Source organism: Heterodontus francisci, chromosome 36 (assembly GCF_036365525.1).
Source record: "Heterodontus francisci isolate sHetFra1 chromosome 36, sHetFra1.hap1, whole genome shotgun sequence".
NCBI classification, from domain to species: Eukaryota; Metazoa; Chordata; class Chondrichthyes; order Heterodontiformes; family Heterodontidae; genus Heterodontus; species Heterodontus francisci.
This window is the reverse complement of record NC_090406.1, coordinates 21,092,361-21,108,050: the sequence shown is the minus strand read 5'-3', so window position 1 is coordinate 21,108,050 and position 15,690 is coordinate 21,092,361. Positions and strand designations below refer to the sequence as shown.

Sequence of the window (15,690 nt, the reverse complement as noted above, 5' to 3'; positions counted from 1 at the left end):
TGTCTAAGATTTTAATCTTCTCAAAGATGAGACTTGCAGAAGTTTTGGTCTACAAATAACTCCTACTTCAAACATGTCAAACTTTCGATTAAATCAATTTCCAAATTTCAGAACAAATTAGATAATGTAAATAAATTATTGAAGGCTTTATTACTCAGACTCAAAAATTCAAGTTCTGAATTGAAAAAAAACCAGAAAACATTCAGCCATCAAGCTATATTCTTTCTTTCCGTGACTAAGTCAACATATTGCCAGAGGTGTATTAGCCCACATTGTTCAGCCTAAAGGCCCATTTAAAAAAATTTAAACGGAGCAGCTGAAAGACCATCTCTCAAGAGTGGAAAGCTGTATAAAAAAGCTTTAGAGATAGTCAAAGTGCTCTGTACGTTCATGATATTCCTAAATAAAAGTGAAACTTCTTTACTTTCTAGCACAAATAATAGTCTTCCTCACTCATGAGGCAAGGTATCCCAGTTACAAATGAGCATCCTTTGGAGGCACAACAGCAGAATTCCATTTCACACAGGTTTATTTTATAAAGCAAAGTCCTGAAATCACAGTGCAGAACTTAAATGGCAATTTAATTGACAACCTGAGTTGCATGAATATGCAAATTAAAATCAAAAGGAATCTTTTATAAAATGTATATTTGTTCAAATGATGAAGTAACAGAGAAGGTTGACGAAGGAAATGTGGTGGAGGTTGTCTATATGGATTTTAAGAAAGCGTTTGATAAAGTACCTCATATAAGGCTAGTTAACAAAATTGAGACTCATGGAAGGTCAGCGTCCAATTGGATAAAAAATAGGCTTAAGGACAGAAAACAGCGAGTGATGATAAATGGTTGTTTTTCCAGCCTGGAGGATGGTAAATAGTGGTGTCCCCCAAGGATCAGTGCTAGGACCACTACTTTTTTTGCTAGATATAAATGACTTGGATCTTGGAATACAGACTAGAATTTCAAAATTTGCTGATGACACCAGCTTGGAGGAATGGCAAACACTGAGGATGATAAATGCCTGCAACCGGATATAGATAGGCTAGCAGAAGGGGCAGAGAAGTGGCAGAAGGAATCGAATAGAGAGATGTGCGAGGTGATGCATTTTGGCAGAAGGGTAGGATGAGGCAATATAGACTTAATGGCGCAGTTCTAAACAGTGTGCAGGAACAGAGGGACCTGGCGTTGCATTTGTATCAATCTTTGAAGGTAGGTCATAGAGATGCTGTCAGACTTGCTGAGTATTTCTGGCACTTTCTGTTCTCATTTCAGAGTTCCAACATGCACAGTATTTTGCTCTTATTTTAGGACACATTAAGAGATTGGTTAGCAAAGCATATAGGTTCTTGGGCTTCATAAATAAAGGCACAGAGTACAAAAGCAGGGAAGTAATCCTGAACTTTTATAAAGCTCTGGTTAGATCCTAACTAGAGTACTGCATCCAGTTCAGGTCACCACGCTTTAAAAGGATGAGAGGGTGCAGTGGAGATTTACCAGAATGGTTCCAGGGATGGGGATTTTAGTTACAAAGTTATGTTGCAAAAACTGGGGTTGTTCTCTCTGGAGCAAAGGTGATTGAGGAGACATTCGATAGAGGTATATACGATGACAGGCTTAGATAAGTTAGACAAGGAAAAACTTCCCATTAACTGATGGTACAAGGACTAGGGGACACAGACTGAAGATTCTGGGCAAGAGATACAGGACGAATGTGAAAAAGAACTTTTTTTAAAAATGCAGTGCGTGCCAAAATCATGTCCTCGCTGCCCACGAGGATAGTAAAATCAGAGACAATGATTTCAAAAGGAAATTGAATGGTCACTTGAAGGAAATAAACTTGCAGGGCTACAGGGATCGAGTGGGGCTGACTGGATTGCTCCATGGAGAGCTGGCATGTACTCGATGGCCAAATGGCCTTCCTCGCCGTAAATGACTGATTCTAAATGTTCATTCTGGCTTGTTACAACAGTAGTTCAAGCAACATGCTGGTTTTACGAGCCTCGTTTTCAGAAGGATTTTGGCACTAGAACAGTGAATTTATGAAATGGCTCCATTTTTTTTTTACAGTAGTGTATTAAAAATGTCACACTGTCTATCTAAACTGGTTTAGTGGAGTGCATCCTAGGTATTAAAAGCAGAGGCACCAGTCATAATATTTCAATCCTCATTTGATACAGGAGTAGCACCTGAAGACTAGAGCATTGCTAATGTTATACCACTATTCAACAAAGGGGAGAGGGATAAACCAGGAAACTACAAGCCAGTCAGCTGAACATCAATGGTGGGGAAGTTACTGGAAATTATCAGGGACAAAATAAAATTTCATTTGGAAAGACAAGGGTTAATGAAGGAGAGCCAGCATAGATTTGTTAATAACCAAATCATGTCCAACTTGATTGATTGAATTCTTTGAGATAACAGAAAAGACCAAAGTAGTGGAGCAAATGTATATATGGACTTTTAGAAGGCATTAGATAAAGTACCACACGGGAGGTTTATTAAGAAGCTAGAAGTCCAGGGAATTAATGGGAAAGTAGCATCATAGATAGAAAGTTATCTCAGGTGACAGGAAGTGAAAAGTAGTGGCAGATGTATGTTTTGCAGACTGGGAAGTGGTTTTTCTTAAGGATCAGTTTTGGATCCATTACTCTATGCAATTTTTGTAAACAACTTACTGGGGTGAAGGGAGCAGCTGTATAAAGTTTGCAGATACAATACTTGGCAAATTAATTGATAGTAAGCAGGATAGCTATAGACTTCAAGGTGCCAAACAGGATGGTCAGAAGCATAGCAATGGAGAAGTATGAAATTATGCACTTTGGATGGATCAATATGGAGAGACAGTATATTATAAATGGTATGTTTTTGAAAAGTGTAGATAAGCAGAGACACTTAGATATCCATGTACACTCAATCCCTTAAAAGGTGGCAGACAGTTGATAAGATGGTTAAAATAGCATATGGGTTACTTGGGTTTATAAATATAAAAACAGAACATGCTGAGCCCTCAGCTGGACAATTCTGGGTGCCACATGTCTGGAAAGACATAAAGGTCTTCAAGAATGCAGAGGAGGTTTACCAGCATATTACCAGGGATGAAGGACTTCAGCGACGAGGAGAGTTTGGGAATGTTAGGACTGCTCCCTTTGGCATGCCCCCTTTGGAACTTCCAAGGTTAATAGGTGATTTAATAAAGGTTTTCCAAAATAATGCAATGTTTTGATCCAATAAATAAGAGAAAAGCTATTCCCACTGGCGAATGGGTCAATAACCAGAGGTCATAATTTCAAAATCATTGCATTTCACTCAAAAGTTGTTGGGATCTGGAGTGCTCTGCCTAAAAAGGTGGTGGAGGTTGATCCCAGAAAATGATTTGAGGTACTTGATAAGGAACTTACAGGGCTCTGAATAAAAAGCTGTGACGTGGGACTAAGCACAACTCAGAGCCAGTACAGTCACAATGGGCTGAATGACCTTCTTCTGTGGTATATGTTGCTGTGATTCTAAAAACTGCAGTGGAAAAAGCCTTTAAAAGTTAAAAATCAAAATATGTTCCAGATCACTTCTCTAAATTATGAGCACTAAAAATAACTGATTTTTGACGTGTTTTCCTTCTCTTTCAATTTCGGTACTTGCCTCCATTACTGGAACCTGTGTAAAAACCCCTCGGGCTGTACGCAGAGAATGTTTTGCATGAAATGTAAATATAACCCGTAATGTAAGTATAGTGAGGCACCTCAGAGAAAGAAATTGAACTGTATTGCACTTTATGTAATTTTAAATTTGGAGTGTTATGTAATGTACCTTTATAAATTTTATGACTAGTTTTAGAAAAAAATTAGGATGTCTTTCTTTTAAACCAAACTATAACTGTAAAAATCTTTACATTTAATATTGACAAATGCTCCAGGACACTGTACCATAGTGATTTTGTTACTGGACTGGCAATCCAGAGGCATGGACTAATGATCCAGAGATGAGTTCAAATCCCACCATAACAGCTGGGGAATTTTGGGCAGCACAGTGGTTAGCACCGCAGCCTCAGCTCCAGTGACCCGGGTTCAGTTCTGGGTACTGCCTGTGCGGAGTTGGCAAGTTCTCTGTGACCGCGTGGGTTTCCGCGGGTACTCCGGTTTCCTCCCACAGCCAAAGACTTGCAGGTAAATTGGCCATTGTAAATTGCCCCAGTGTAGGTAGGTGGTAGGAGAATGGTGGGACAAAAACAAGAAATGCTGGAATCACTCAGCAGGTCTGGCAGCATCTGTGGAAAGAGAAGCAGAGTTAACGTTTCGGGTCAGTGACCCTTCTTCGGAACTGACAAATATTAGACAGGTCACAGATTATAAGCAAGTGAGGTGGGGGTGGGGCAAGAGATAACAAAGGAGAAGGTGCAGATTGAACCAGGCCACATAGCTGACCAAAAGGTCACGGAGCAAAGGCAAACAATATGTTAATGGTGTGTTGAAAGACAAAGCATTAGTACAGATTAGGTGTGAATACACTGAATATTGAACAGCAGCAAGTGCAAACCTGAAAAAAACAGTGGGTAAGCAAACTGAACAAACTAAGATGAAATGAAATAAATGCAAAAAAAGATTGTAAAAAATGTAAAAAGGAATGCAAAAAAAAAGAAAAAATAACTAAAAATGAAAGTAAAGTGGGGGGCTGTCATGCTCTGAAATTATTGAACTCAATGTTCAGTCCGGCAGGCTGTAGTGTGCCTAATCGGTAGATGAGATGCTGTTCCTCGAGCTTGCGTTGATGTTCACTGGAACACTGCAGCAATCCCAGGACAGAGATGTGAGCATGAGTGCAGGGGGGAGTGTTGAAATGGCAAGCAACCGGAAGCTCAGGGTCCTGCTTGCGGACTGAGCGGAGATGTTCCGCAAAGCGGTCACCCAGTCTGCGCTTGGTCTCCCCAATGTAGAGGAGACCATACTGTGAGCAGCGAATACAGTATACTACATTGAAAGAAGTACAAGTAAATCGCTGCTTCACCTGAAAGGAGTGTTTGGGGCCTGGGATAGTGAGGAGAGGGGAGGTAAATGGGCAGGTATTACACCTCCTGCGATTGCAGGGGAAGGTGCCCTGGGACGGGGACGAGGTGGTGGGGGTAATGGAGGAGTGGACCAGGGTGTCGCGGAGGGAACGATCCCTTCGGAATGCTGACAGGGGAAGGGAGGGGAAGATGCGACTGGTAGTGGCATCACGCTGGAGGTGGCGAAAATGGCGGAGGACGATCCTTTGGATATGGAGGCTGGTGGGATGAAAAGTGAGGACAAGGGGAACCCTGTCACGGTTCTGGGAGGGAGGGGAAGGGGTGAGGGTAGAGGTGCGGGGAATGGGTCGGACACGGTTGAGGGCCCTGTCAACCACAGTGGGGGGAAATCCTCGGTTGAGGAAAAAGGAGGTCATATCAGAAGCACCGTCATGGAAGGTAGCATCATCAGAGCAGATGCGTCGGAGACGGAGAAACTGGGAGAATGGAATGGAGTCCTTACAGGAGGTAGGGTGTGAAGAAGTGTAGTCGAGGTAGCTGTGGGAGTCGGTGGGCTTATAATGGATATTGGTAGACAACCTATCCCCAGAGATGGAGACAGAGAAGTCGAGGAAGGGAAGGGAAGTGTCAGAGATGGACCATGTAAAGGTGAGAGAAGGGTGGAAATTGGAAGCAAGGAGAATGGTGGGGATGTGGTTGGGAATATGGGGTTAATGTAGGATTAGTATCAAAATGGGTTGTTGGTCAGCACAGACTCGGTGGGCTGAAGGGCCTGTTTCTCTGCTGTATCTCTAAATAAATAAATAAAAATGAATAAATTCAGTTAATTAAATAAATGTAGAATAAAAATAATGTCCATGAAAGCACCAACTGACATAAAAATTAATTAATTCACCTTTTTTTTTAAGCAGTTTGGCCTATGTGTGACTCCAGACCCACAGCAACGTGGTTGACTCTGAACTGCCCTCTGAAATGGGTCGATCAAGCCACTCAATTGTATGAAAAGCACTACAAAAAAGTTTTAATAAAACCGGATGGACCACTTGGCATCGATCTGTGGGCCATTAGCAGCAGCAGAACTGCATTTAAACATAATTTGTAACCTCATGGCCTGATATATCCCTCACTCTACCATTGCCATAGAGCCAAAGCACCCAAACCTATGAGTTCAATGAGGAGTGTAAGCGAGTATACCAGGGGCAGCACCAGCCATACTTAAAAATGAGGTGCCAACTTGGGGAAGCTACAATACAGGACTACATGCATGCTAAACAATGGAAGCTGACTGCTATAGACATAGCTAAGTGACTGCACAACCAGCAAATCAGATCAAAGCTCTTCAGTCCTGCCACATCCAGACATGAATGGCAGTAGTGGACAATTAAGCAACTAACAGGAGTAGGAGGCTCCATGAACATCCCCATCCTCAATGATGGTGGAGCCCAGATGAGTAGAAAAGTGAGCACAAAAGACAAGGCTGGACTGTTTGTAATCATTTTCAGCTAGAAGTGCCAAGTGGATGATCCATCTTATCCTAGCAAGCCACTCAGTTGTACAGGGATGGGCAATAAGTGCCAGTCCTGCCACTGACACCCACACCCCGTGAACAAATAAAGTAGAGCTACAACACTGGCATCTACCCGACAAAGTGGAAAATTGCCTAGGTACAACCAGTCCATAAAAAACAAGACAAAATTGATGAAGACAAAAAGGATGAAAATGGAATAGTGTAGGTCAGATGGTTTCACAGGTCGGCACAACATCGAGGGCCGAAGGGCCTGTACTGCGCTGTAATGTTCTAATGTTCTAAAAATTCAATCTGGCTAATAACCACCCCATCAGTCTACTCTCAATCATCAAAGTAATGGAAGGTATCAATGACAGTGCTATCAAGCAGTAATTACTCACCAATAACCTGCTCACCGATGCTCAGTTTGGGTTCTGCCGGGACCACAGAGCTCCAAATCTCATTAGAGCCTTGATCCAAATATGGACAAAACTGCTAAATTCCAGAGGCAAGGCGAGAGTGACTGCCTTGAACATCAGGGTAGCATTTGACCGAATACAGCATCAAGGAGCCCTAGCAAAATTGAAGTCAATGGGAATCAGGGGGAAAATGCTCCCACGGCTGGAGTCATACCTAGCTCAAAAAGGAAGATGGTTGTTGCTGTTGGATGCAAATCATCTCATCTCCAGGATATCAATGCAGTAATTCTTCAGAGCAGTGTTCTAGGCCCAACCATCTTCAGCTGATTCATCAATGACCTTCTCTCCAACACAAGGTCAGAAGTGGGGATGTTTGTTGATGATTGTAGTGTGTTTAGTTCCATTTGTAACGCCTCAGATACAGAAGCAATCCCTGCCTGCATGCAAGACATGGACAACATTCAGGCTTGGGCTGATATGTGGTGTGAATTTTACTTACCACTTAAGTGCCAGGCAATGGCCATCTCCAACAAGAGACAGTTTAACCACTAATCCTTGACATTTGACCATTGTCAAATTCCCCATCAATATCCTGGGGCTCACCACTGACCAGAAACTTAGGAGGTCAGAAGCTGGATATTATGCAGTGAGTAACTGACCTCCTGATCCCCAAGTCTGTCCACCATCTACAAGAAACAAGTCAGCAGTGTGATGGAATACTCTCCATTTGCCTAGATGGGTGCAGCTCTAGCAACACTCAAGAAGCTTAACACCATCCAGGACAAAGCAGTCTGCGTGATTGTCACTCGATCCACCATCTTAAAAATTCACTCCCTCCGACAATTACGCACAGTGGCAGCAATGTGTACCATCTACAAGATGCAGCACTTCGCCATGGCTTCTTCCACAGCACCTCCCAAATACTGACTTCTACTATCTCGAAGGACAAGGGCACCATAAGTTTGGGACCACCACCTCAAAATTCCCCTTCAAGTCACACAGCATCCCGACTTGGAAATATATGGTCATTCCTTCATTGTTGCTGGGTCAAAATGCAGGAACTCCCTTCCTCACAGCATTGTGGGAGTGCTTTCACCACATAGATTGCAGCAGGTCAAGGTGAAGGCTCATCACCTTCTCAAGTGCAATTAGGGATGGGCAATAAATGCTGACCTTGACGGTGACATTCATATTCCATGAATTAATTTTAAAAAATTAAGATACAGCAGTAAGTTGTAATGAGGTTTTGACTAATAATTCACACTTAACACTCAATGATCAACCATAGTGCGAAGGATTCCAAATTTAAGGGCATATTATGGTTCTACCAAAATGTCACAACTTCCTTAGGGTTTGAGGATTACAGTCTTTCACAGCAATAAAAGGATTGCTGGTGATATTTAGCTACATGAGAAATTATTGAACCATAGATATAAGTAGTTTATTCTGCCAAATAACAACATCAGCTGCAAAGATCTAATGAAATGATCAAAAGGTGTATTTTTGAAGGGCAATGAATATAATTTTAAAGTATGCTGAAACATTTATGGAAAAACTGAATTTAGGAAACATTTCAGAATTGATGGAGGATTTCAACTATACTTTGACAAATGCAGTCTCAATTTTCTCCAGTTATTGCTCAGCTAATGCTTCACAATTCTGTTGAATAAGACAATCGCAACACTCTTATCACTACGGATTTACGTTTTGCAGATTAGCGTAAAACAGGCATTGCTCCAAGGATGTGTGCACATTAACAGGAATGGTAACTGCATGTCAAATGAAAATTAAGGTCCCAAATTAAGCAGACCGAAAAAAAAAATCTAACACTACTCATTTACTTGGGAATACAATGGGCACTTTTATATTTTTTGGTATGTTCCAAGTAATAGAAAATGATTGGCACAGCCCACAGCAGACCTTTGCACTGACAGTAAATTGTACCGCTCGAAAAATAAATCTTTGGGTATTTCTGTACTGAACAGAACCAGTAATCAAAAATGGTTTTGTTCAGGAATTTTTTTTTTTCTCTGCAGAAGCTTGTGGTACACTCCTACATGTGTAAAGAACTGGTTATAAAGAAACACAAAGCACTTTATTCTTCCAATATTTTCAGCCACACGCAAGGCAAATTTTGAAAATTAATAATCCCTGTACAAATTTCTTGGAAGTATAAAAATGAAAATTTCAAAATTATATTTCTCCTGGCAACATTTAGCTACAATTGCATTTTCAGAGCAGCAGAACTCCTGAACATGTGCATACCTGGTCTTTCACATTATGCTCCAGCTTTCGACCTAAAGTTTTAATATATGGGTAGGTATGAATCCATTGGTGGCAACTTCTCTCTAACTCCAAATGAACTTGGACAATGCTGATGACAGATCAGTCAACCATGGTGAGCATCCTACCTTCACCTGATGTCCAGGCACAAGCACATTCTAGGAAGAGTTACAACAAATGGAAGCAGGATCCCCAGCTGACTTTTCTCTCCCAAGTTCAGGATCTTAGAACATTTTGGTGTCTCACTATTGCCTGGCAAAGATTAGCTAATTCAGCACAGATCATGAATCTAACCAGGGACCTTTTGGTCTATATGGTTCAAGACCACAACCCCATAAAACACATTTGCTTAGCAAGTCAAGGGGCCTGTAAGATATTTCCAAACCATTTCTTATTTATTCCACTGATTAGAAAGAAGCCTGATGAAATACTGTGGGAATATACATTACAAAGAAAAATATGCACTTGATTTAGAGGCCTTCACTATCTTTCAAAAATTAAATCAACAAATTTACTTAATTAAAAGGCATTTATTTTTCTTGGATTTCATCCCCATCCAATTAATTAGTTGTTTGTGACCACTCTTCTGCTTTACCTTCTGCTCTGTAGTAAAGTGCCTGGCCTGCAACTGATTCCTACCACTCTCTGGTTTCAAAGCATTAAGGCACTTGTTTTTTTGCTTTTGCTTTGGTACTGTTGGCGTCACAGAATAAAATCTGTATTCCAACATTCTGAATGCGGTTAGCGCTAACTAAACCAGCCATGATCCACTGATATGGTAGCCATGATAATGAAAAACTTAGAAATAGAGATGATCTAAAGGTGGGTCTTGAAGATCTCAAGTGATGGGGCTGTGACTGTGACTATTTCCTCTGGCAGCTTGTTCCACTGTGGGATTGTTCTTGGAAAGAAAGATTGTTGCTACACTGTCTTGGAAACAAATGGTCTTTGTAGTTCATGTAAATAACTACTGGGCCTTTTTTCTTCATTAAAGAGGCAGCACTGAAAATTAAATCAAGATAATGCCAAGTAATTTACACTTTCAAATAAACAAAAATCATTGTTAAAGAGGTCCATTCCAGAACATGTAACCATTTATCAATGCTGTGCAGTGACATTTGATCACAAATGTAAGAATATTCTGAAACTGTGAAGAGGATGTTCCCAGTACTTCAAAACAAAATAAAAAAGATTGTAGTACCAATAAATATAATTGCCATGTTTACCAGTGAGCAACTTAAGCTGGTAGACCCCTTGGATTCAAAATATTCAGTTGGAGTGTAGAAGTAGTTCAGAATATTGGGCTGAAGTTATACTGCCATTTTCACATCAATGAAAAGTAGTTTTGAGTGCGTACTGATGTGAAAGTGGCTGCAATACTCACGAGTTAGATCCTTATCCGAGTGCATGAAGGCCAAGCAATGCGAAAACATGACCAGAAGGCTCACTCACACCACTTGGATGTCACACCAGGCAGGATATAAACTCCAATCTTTGTAAAGCCATGTTTAATGTATGCATCCCCTTGGCATTTTGTAAATTTAGTACTAAATTTTTCCAACGTTACACAAATGCAGATAGTAGGGTCCATTTTTTCCACATTAAAAAAAAGCTGTCAGGTGAGCACAGCTCTTTCCACAAGATATAACCAGGCATTTGTAGAGCTTTCCCCTGGTATACGGAATGTGAATCATAGTCCATAACAATGTGCTTACTGGATCAACTTAGTCACCAGTCTCAGGTTTGTCGCGTAACCTTTGATCCCATGCAGATATATAAACATCACATTGAACAATCAAGTATCTCAAGAATCCTAAACTGTTAGTTGATATGATCAATAGTCATATCACAATACAAATTTCCAGGTGAGTTTCAGAATTTTTCTGTCTAAACCTGAGGCAGTGAAATGAATTGTCTAACCAAGAATTTTGTGGTTGTTGTAATTTTTGATATTGCAGAAATACTGAGAATGCGAAATCCACAACATTGAGGTTTGAACTTGATGAGCTAATTAAACATGTCCTACTTCTCTTCTTTCACCATCCCAACACTCCCCATAACTAACTTGTATCAAGTCATTTTTATATTTTGAAAAATTTGCATACAACCATTCATACATCCAGTTGCTCTGCAATTTAAGGATTATTTTAAACTCTATTTGCACTGAGCCATCATCAAAAGACCAAGAAACCTTCAAGCTATAGTTCTTCTACATATAAAACACATGAATATATTACAGTCCAGCCTTCCTAATTTCTTTTAGAAAACATCCTATCTATAAGACTATATAATGGTATTAACAGGAAATGAGTCTCTTTTCAGAATGCTTCCCCAGTCATCTGCATCAAGTACTTTCTGCTAAAAAAAACAAAACTGTGCAGCTCCTGGATCAAGTGCTCCAACTATCCCCTTGAATGTAGACATTTTTGGCAGAATCCTTGGTTCCTAAAGTTTCCTTGTTAGAAGCAACCGGCATAACAAGAGAGAATCTGATCATCTCCCCTTGATGTTCAATGGCAACACCATCACTGAAGATGCACTGCAGCAACTCAGCAAGTCTCCTTCAACAGCACCTTCCAAACCCACAACCTCTACCACCTAGAAGGACAAGGGCAGCAGATGCATGGGAACACCACCACCTGCAAGTTCCCCTCCAAGCCACACACCATCCTGACTTGGAACTATATCGCTGTTTCTTCACTGTCGCTGAGTCAAAATCCTGGAACTCCCTTCCTAACAGCACTGTGGGTGTAACTACACCCCCAAGGACTGCAGCAGTTCAAGAAGGAAGCTCACCACCACCTTCTCAAGGGCAATTAGGGATGGGTAATAAATGCTGGCCTCGTCAGTGACGCCCACACCCCATGAATGAATAAAGCTGGGTAGCTTTTTTTTTTAAGAAAAGCCACAGAATAAATAAGCATTACTGTAAGAATACAAAATCCATTTCAAGTGAACAGTCAAAATATTGCTCTCCAAAATGAGATACAGTACTAATAAAATTTAACTCAGAATTTTGATGTTTTATTGTTTCAAAATAATTTACTCCAATACATTTATTCTAAAGCAGACACCAACCTAGGACAGATTCCACTACTGACAAGCCCATGTACAAGAGATGATGGTGTAGTAGTCATGGCCCAGGCTAATATCCTGGGAACAAGTTCAAATCCCACCACAGCAGCTGGTTGAATTTAAATTCAAATTAATAAAAAAAAAATTGAATAAAAAAGTACTTAAAAACCATGCGGGGAATTCATATATCATACCAAAAGGTCAGAAATTTCAAGCCATTATAAATCAAATTCATGCCACAGCATAATTTTGCATTATTATTCAAATAAACGTGGCAGAGTTAGGGCTACATTTTGGACCAGATAGTCCAATGTAGAAATGTACACCAAAATGTACCGAGCAATGCATTTAGTGGGGGGTGTTGGCAGAGAAGAGCAGACAACTTCCAACACTTCCGAATCACAAGGCAGCCTGGTTAAGATGAAGGAAAAGATGAAGGAAAAATTAAGAAAAGGACATGCATGAGATAAATTCACAAAATAATAAGGCCTCAAAGAGGCTGAACCTACTTCCTTCCATAAACTACATAAGGGCTACTGTTAGCTTCAAAGTCCTGGAAATAAGAGGTAATTCATATCACCATGACCAGTTCCAGAGCCAAACCAGAGATGTGATGATACTCTGTAGCTTCAATACATTACGAATGTAATATTTATTAGATATGCTAGGGTCACACAGCAGCAAAAAAAAAATTCAATGTAAATATTATTGTATAAACATGGCTTAGATTCAATCTATATGATGTTTAACTGAAATGTCAAAGCATTGATTGGGCATAATAGATGAAATAGCACCCATGATACCATAACATACCAGTTCCATTTGCTGATAAAAATTCCCAAAGATATATCACATTTAACTTGTAACAACTGAAATTCCTTTCTTCACTACAATACTGTAGACTGATTTTCAAAAATGAAACTGCAACATTTCTGTTCTTTTTCAGAGCAGCAGAGGCAACTATGAAACATACTTCCTGATGTTATATTTAATATACTCCTTTCCTCACCCCCTCCCTTCCATTTACATACATAATAGGATACATTTGTATCAAGTATCTGCCCTTACATCTGTTAGCATTAAAAATAGCTTCCTAGGATATAGCAGCAACACTACTCTACAGCTATAATTCAATTTGGGTTCCGAAATATGCATTAACCTTTAAAAAATATTAGTGCAATTTTTGAGTGCACTTAAATAAAATTAAATAAATAACGCTGCTGGTCAGGAAAGACAACTATCACATAACCAATTACTCATTCACTGTTTGTATGTTTTGACCATATCAATCACATATCACTGAACATATCTAGATAGTTTCCAAATAAGTGCCCAAACACATGTCTGATCTGATAATTGCTGCCTCGTACACAATTTAAAAAGTCAAAAAAGATCCTTTTGAGAGAAATTCTGGAAAGTGATTAAGCATTTAGCTCTTGAACAATGGCAACAATGATTCAATGATAAGCAGCCTTCCCAAAGACTATCCTCCATTAAACTTAATTGGAACTGGAAGAAAAACTAGCATTTATAGTGAAATGCCACAGAAATAGAGAAGATTGGAAAAATACAGCAATATCTGATATGCATATGGATAAACAGCCCCCATTAGACTGTTCACCTAGTGTAGAATAGGAGCCTTCGTAAATTACAAAATTAATTTGATTTACATTCACGTTTGCTTACAACAATGCATTAAATACCAGTAACTTTAAACCTAAAGTGTGCTTCATACTTCAAACTTTAAACCAATACTTTCAGAAGGCAGATCAAACATGAAATTAGCACTGTAAGGCTTCAACATGTTATGCATGCCACTGTGTTAAGAAGCGATCATTTGGCTTTTGATTGTAAGGAACAGGGGAGGGCGGTGGGGAAAGAGAAAATGGAAACGAATACAAGCATACAAATTGAAAAGTAATAAAGTGTTGGGTATTCTATCCACTGGTTCACAATGACCCAATTCAACCTTTTATATACCTGCTGTTGCATCCAAGGTGCCCACTTGCTTCATGATAAGCACTGAATAAAGCCTACATCTTACTAAACACGCTAAATATTAAAAAGATGCAGACTTAAATTTCCCACACACTAATCTCGTCTCTTTAGTTGGATCGAGCCGCTACTGCATTCATCTGGTGGTTTCGTGATAATGTTACATCCTCACAACCTGACCCAATAAACGCAGCCACCACCCGAAACACTGCATTCGAACCTGGTGCAATTCGATGTGCAAATTCTCCCACGCCTAATAAAATACTGTTTCGCTGTACTTCAAAGAAACTTGCGAAATCGATTAAAATTTGGTTTTAAAATAGAAAAAAGTCCTTTCTTGTAGTGTTTTAAAAATGTTGCATCTGCTGTGTACGCCAGGGTTTCTAGTCACCTTAAAAGTAGCAATCCAAAAGCATTTCGGAAGCAGAGGGAACAGCAGAGGAGGCAGGAGGATCAGGATTTAGTTCATTTAAAAGCAGCAGAGTCCGCGGAGGCCTAGCCATACACAACCAAGCCTAACCCTAAGTGATTCTTAGGAGAAAAATACACAGACCCCCGGAGATCCATATTAAAACCAGCCTCTCTCGTTTACCGCTCTCTGTTCAGATGTGAGGAACACTCGGTACCTTTTCCTAGGTCGGGGTTGCAGCAACCTCTTCCCTCATTTCTCTCTCTTGCTGTTTTTTTACGCCACTGGGATTTTTTTTAAGCCTATTTCCAATCCAGCACCAGGGCAACTCCTTCACGCGTGCGCACTTCCCACCGGCCGCCAGCCTCCGCCAAACTTGCTCGCTCTGAAGATTCTCCGCGTCCATTGGTCGGTTTTTGCTGCCTGCCTTCTATTTGGAACGTTGCTAGCGGCGACGGCGCTTTCGATTGGCTGCCCGGCCCGTCAGTCAAGCCTGGTTCCGAATGTTCAAGTTCGGGTGACTGGGAGTAGGCAATGGAAAGTTGAGGGGAAAGTAGTTGCCGGGTGGAGGCTTCATGTTCGCGCGTCGCCTTTGCATAACGGGATAGGTTTTTTTTTCGTTAAAAAAGCTGCAGGTAATTTCTGAATAATACCATTGGAAGTTATGTTTAGCCACAGAAAATATTAAATGTGGCGTGAAAGCACGCAATCGAGGCAGCCGCTGACGTCAGATCTTCTCATGGAGCCAGCCCAGTTAAATTTCCGGCTGTGTTTCCAAGGGAAACTCGTGTGTTTTGTGAAATTATTAAACGGAGAAGTTTGTCTGGACAGGTCTTGTTAAAAAGTAATTAATCAGGTCATTCATTTCATATAGGTTGTAGCCATTATTTTGACTCGCAGCTTTACTTTTAGCCCCAAGCAGGTAGTGGTTTACAGTACCACAGCCATTTTTGAAAGCGCTCAGGCTTGCAGAAGAGTTGCAATGCATATACAAGTGTGAAAGTA

General features: G+C 40.4%; 1 protein-coding gene across 5 annotated transcripts in view; it reads right to left on the bottom strand.

Moving 5' to 3' along the window:
• The window catches only part of LOC137351648 (casein kinase I), a 144,404-nt gene extending 129,365 nt beyond the window's left edge, over positions 1–15,039 (bottom strand). For 3 of the 5 annotated variants that reach the window (XM_068016300.1, XM_068016304.1, XM_068016303.1), the window contains exon 1: positions 14,903–15,039. The gene's annotated coding sequence lies outside the window, so the exon portion shown is untranslated. The other 2 variants (XM_068016301.1, XM_068016302.1) reach the window with 2 other exon arrangements.
• Positions 15,040–15,690: the final 651 nt, after the last annotated feature.